Source organism: Sinocyclocheilus anshuiensis, unplaced genomic scaffold, assembly GCF_001515605.1.
Source record: "Sinocyclocheilus anshuiensis isolate Anshui unplaced genomic scaffold, SAMN03320099.WGS_v1.1 scaffold50, whole genome shotgun sequence".
NCBI classification, from domain to species: Eukaryota; Metazoa; Chordata; class Actinopteri; order Cypriniformes; family Cyprinidae; genus Sinocyclocheilus; species Sinocyclocheilus anshuiensis.
In genome coordinates, this window is record NW_015542382.1 from 1608517 (window position 1) to 1614636 (window position 6120).

Consider the following 6120-nt stretch of genomic DNA (forward strand, 5'->3'; position numbering starts at 1 on the left):
GCCGTTTTAGGGGGGTGTGGCAGAGTCTTAACTTTGATAAAGAATATCTCTTTGGTTTTGAGACTTTAGTCTTTGTAACTTCAGGGATCTTATCTATACACAATCAGCTTGTAACACTCCAAAGAGAAACGAAAACTTGAAATCGCATCATATGACCCCTTTAAAGTCTCAAACCCAAAGAGATATTCTTTCTAAAAGTTAAGACTCAACCACGCCTTCCTAAAATGCTTCATTCAAACATGCCTCCACATATCTACGTTACTGTGTTGGAAGATTTGCATAACACCACCCAAATGTATACGCAAAGAAAGAAGGTGTAACTTTTATTCTCGTTGTAGTATTGTTGCCGCCGCCATGTCGTGAAGACGCTGTGTGTTTCCAAATATGGTAAGGGGCGTAACATTTCCGTCACATGCTTGAGGTATTCGGCCAATCACAGCACACTGGATAGCTGGCCAATCAGAGCACACTACGCATTTCCGAACGGTGAGCTTTGTAAAAATCGACGCGTTTCAGAAAGGCGGGGCATAGAGGAGAATCAATAATGTACAGTATGTGGAAAATAATGTGTTTTTTGAACCTTAAACCGCGTAAACACATTTCACTACACCAAATACACCAAATAATGTTCTTTTTAGCAACATCATATGACCCCTTTAAAGGATGGCAAACAGTATTTATTTATTTTTTTGGAATATTTGTCTGATTTTATTTAACTGTTCTTTCCAATATTCTCAAGTGGGAATGGTGCCGGTCATGTGTGAGGATTGAGTTTCTTTTTAACTCCGTACATTTGTTGAAATTGTTTAATGGCAAAGTGATTAAATATTTCATATTGCAGGTGGAGTAGATGTAACTCTGTTTAGATCTGCTGTAAATGTGCTAATAATATGTAATAAATATCTTGCCATTGGAACTTATTAGGGTCCATCATAGCAATCCATATTGTAAAGGGATAAAGTGGTTCAATGCTGAATGAGTACGGTCGTGTTGCTAAGTTTTGCCTAGAGCAGTGTCTTAAGATAAACCAAGTTTAACGTCATTACATGCTGCTCCTATGTCTGGCTGAGCGTCATCATCTGAGTGAAACCCAGACACATATACGCACTCACACCTACAGTCTTTGGTGAAGAAACACATGGAAATGCCTTTCTGTGAACACTCGCGGCTTCTCACCTCCTCTACTAAATGTGGAAACCATCTGCATCTCAAGTCATCACCCTCTTCTAAGTGTTATCTTACTGAAGTCAGAGCAGAAACTCTAAACTTCACTACCATTCAAAAGTTTGAGATCCGATTTTTTAACAAGTTGATCATTTTATTCAGCAAGGATGCATTAAATTGATCAAATGTGACAAAGATTCTTACATTGTGACACTGAAGACTGGAGTAATGATGTTGAAAATGTAGCTTTACCATCACAGCAATAAATAAATTTTAAAATATAGTTAAATAGAAATCAGTTATTTTAAATTGCAGTAATGTTTCAAAATATTACAGTTTTAACTGTATTTTTGATCAAATAAATGCAGCCTTGGTTAGCAAAAGAAACTTCTCTCAAAAATGTAAAATCTCACTGGTTGTTGTGTAGAATTGAAAATTACACCGAATTCAAGGTCACAAAATATTTTTTGGTTTGGATAATGTTTTTGGTATAATTTTAAAACAAATCTGAGACTCTAGCTTTTTTCCTGCACTACACTGTGTAATGTGTCACAATGTCCTAAAAAATTGGCTTTGCACTTTAATATTCTGTGAGGAGGAATAGCCTCTGGTGAAAACATTCAATATTTTATTGACTTGGAAATGTTATAGCAGCAGTTGCATAAGAGGCTACAGTAACTAAAAATAAATTTGACAGGTATGATGGAGGCAGACCTATTAGTGAAATATAAAATAGACTGAGATGTAAAAAATTCATTGTTTTAAGTTTGCTGACGTTAAATTTACTGTTATGTATACCTCACTACTCTGTTTTATGTTGTTGCTGTTTTTTTTGAAGTACACTTTATGCAGGTACTTATTTTTTCCATGAATATGAAGTATGAATGTTTTCTGCAATAAAGTCAAGTGTGTGAGGTGTCTTGTGTATAGGTTCCTCTGTCTTGGCATTGCAAAGAATGTATTGTTGAATGCAGATTCAACAATCAATAGCATAAAAGCATTATGTGTCACATGCAGAGCACATTACTTAGAATTTGTCAAGAGAACTTACAAACTACTAAATCATATTCTGTCCTTCCTGCCCTTCTCTCACGCGCTCCCTTTCTTCTTCTCTTTCTTACAAGCAGCCAGGATCTCTTAAGTGACTTGTAGTGCAGTCTGAGAACAATCAGGTAATTTGATTGATTCTGATGGCTTGAATGTGGATAGCAGATAACAATCACATAGAAATAAAACCATGGTGCTGTCACTGTATTTAGCACAGGAACATCTTGCATCATGATAAATGCATTTAAAAGACTTCTGGAGATGTACATTCTGTTCCTGTCTTTTGTGCTTCCACCTCTCAGCCGTTCAGGCTACCCACCAACACTTTCCTTAATAATACACCAAAATACTTTCCTTAGGTCCTGATATCAAGCATTGAACCTTGAAAGTGCAGAAGTGATCTGTTTTTGTCACGCTTAAGCTATAAATAACTACATGTCTTCTACCAAAATGGTGTACAGTTGACAGTATCTCAACATGAATATAATAATTTTCAGTATGCTGGGAATGTTTGAACTCAGTATAAGGTTGTCACACTATTAAGTACTAAAAGCACAAAAATACACCAAAGGAACATAAATCAAGGGAGTTTGTAAATATAGCAGCATTCAGACAAATCCATGAAGTGATTCTGTAAACTCGGGTATTTGGTCTGGAACATGTCTACATGCCTAAATGCATTGAGTTGCTCCCAAGTGATTGGCTGATTAGATATTTGCATTAGGATCAGGTGTGCCTAATATTGTTTTCTTCTTTTCTTGGTTTTCTTTTTTTTTTCATCAAAGTTCAAAATATGCACACACGTATTGCATATTAAAAATAATGACTGAATTCTGCGAGCTGGCAGTCCTGAGCTGGCGCTTTCATACATTATCAATGAGTTCATCTTCATCGGCACAGTCTCTGTGCAGATTAATAGTGACATTTTGCCCAAGAGATATGAATGTGGATAATTTTAGCATGTAGGTGTGTGTGTATTTACAGTAGTTATAAATACACACATGACCAAAGTGTACACCCAAACTCTACACCCATATTGTGAAACATTTTATTTAAAAACCATTGGTGTTAATATAATTAGACCTCCCTTTGCTGCTTTAACAGCTTCCATTCTTCTGGGAAGGTTTGACACCACACTGTAAAAAAAATTCCGTAAAATTTACAGTAAAAAAACGGCAGCTGTGGTTGCCGGAATTTTACCCTAAAAAATACGGTAGCAACATTTTAGGTTTTACAGTTTTTACTTAAATTTACAGTTAAATACTGTCATTTCATTAACTGATATAATGTTAATATACCTACCTTATTGAAGTACTGAAATCTGTTTTGTACCTTTGTAATACACTGATAACCACCAAATGCAGGTGGTGATGAGAAAGTCACATGATGAACCAAAGCCCATTACAAACAGCTTTTAAATAATAACATATATAGAAGGTGCGCAGTGTCATTCACACAAACACCAAACACCATCATGGTAACACACATGAAACTGAAATAATGCAATAAACATTCATTTAACAACATTAGGTGTAACACACAACCCTAATATAATTTGATGTTATTTAATATGTAATATATATACATTATTAACCCAATTATTTTTTTCACCATTTTTCTCTGCATTGTTTACAGCTCGATGACTTGTAGGACCTCATGAAAAAGAATACAAAAATAAAGTTTGGTGTGAGAAAATGACTCCGAGCACTATAATTTATTGTATGTAAATATAGAGTTAATGTTCATCCCCTAACTCAATATTAAAGAATGTGATAAATCCTTAATAATTAAGAAAACAATAAATGACTATGAAAATATTTAAGTAACTGAACAATTTCTATTTACAAATACAATTAATACAAATAAATCAGACTTAATGCATTAAATCATAACCTAGTATGTGTAATATTTTATATAATAATGCATTCAGTCATAGCGTAATATTTTATAGTAGAAAAATAGTGTAAGTTGCAATCTATCAGCAATTGAATTCAGGTTAGGTAATCTTATCTAATCAGGTTAGATAATCTTCCAAACAGCAGGTGGCACTGTCTGAAAAAACGATAGTTCTGGGAGTGCTGGTCTGAGCGTGCAGGTCTGAGTGTGCAGTTGGGTCTCCGGGCCTGCAGCTTCACCCTACTCTATATAGTAGGGGAATTTACCGTTAACCATTTAACAGGGTTTTACTGTAGCATTTTTACAGTCTTTTACCGTTAAATTCACTGTAATTTTTTACAGTGATGTTAGAACATTGATGCAGGAATTTGCTCCTATTCATATAGACAAGAGCATCAGTGAACTCAGACAGGCACTGATGCTAGGTGATGGGTCCTGGCTCGCGTTTAGGTGTTCAGTTGGTTATGCAGGCTGGACCAGACTTTGTTCTTGTCTAAGTATTATTTGGCAGTATGCATTACTTTTTTATTATACAATAAGTGCATTTTTGAATGTATAGTATATTTTATTATATAATGACTGTGCATTCACATACTCTGAGTCTATAACTGTCAAAACCCATGATGTAATTTAACAACGTGTGTGTATATGTGTGTACATGTTGGTGTGTATATGTAGTGTACCTGTGGTGGTCCTAATTCTGCCTTCCAGTCTCAGCATCAAACTGTCAGTGTTGTGTAACTCTGAGGTTTGAGCAGCGGTGTTGGGGAAGCAACTTTAAATTGTATGAAATTGTATAAGCTACTCATAATCGAAGGTATAAGCTACGTAACTAAACTAAAGGCTAGAACATAACTGGTGCATTTTGGGGGTACAAGAAGTAAAATCTTAAATATAATACTATTAGATGTGATCAGATATTAGATATTGATCAGAACAAATATTATAGTTTAGAGCAATCAAATCAAATAAGTGGCTTAACAGTGTATCATTTAAAACTGCAAATAGATCATATGAAAAAAATGTAACTGTAAAATATTTTTTGGAAGTAATTAGAATTGGAATTTGAATTAGGTAGTTCATTTTAAAATCATAATAAACATAATTAAACTATGTTAAGTATTAAATAACATAAATGAGTTAACTCAAATATAGGCAAAGTAGCTTGTTTGACCTGGGTTGAATATTTAATTGTAACACTTGATGTTTACATGCAATACTCATATGTGACCCTGGAGCACAAAACCAGTCTTAAGTCGCTGGGGTATATTTGTAGGAATAGCCAAAAATACATTGTATGGGTCAAAATGATTGATTTTTCTTTTATGCCAAAAATCATTAGGATATTAAGTAAAGATCATGTTCCATGAAGATATTTAGTACATTTTCTACTGTAAATATATCAAAACTTAATTTTTGATTAGTAATATGCATTGCTAAGAAACTCATTTGGACAACTTTAAAGGCGATTTTCTCAATATGTTGATTTTTTTGCACCCTCAGATTCCAGATTTTCAAATAGTTGTATCTCAGCAAATATTGTCCTATCCTAACAACCCATACATCAATGGAAAGCTTATTTATTCAGCTTCCGGATGATGTATAAATCTCAATTTCAAAAAATTGACCCTTATTTATTCAGCTACGGATGATGTATAAATCTCAATTTCAAAAAATTGACCCTTTTGACTGGTTTTGTGTTTCAGGGTCACATATGGGAAAAAAATATGTTTTCAAATGTATTTGAGATATATTTCAAAATATACAAAAAATGGCCCAAAAATATTTGCTAAAATATGTTTCAAAATATATTTATGTAAATATATTTTCTACTAATATATTTTTGGCCATCTTTTGTATATTTTTGAAAATATATTTTAAAAATATAAATACATTTTTTTAAATCCATTTAAAAATATATTTAGCCCTCCATATATTTTTTCATTCCAAGAAAAGACATTTGAACACATTTGAAGAAAAACTTTATTTGTTGTCTATAACAAGTGGGAATAT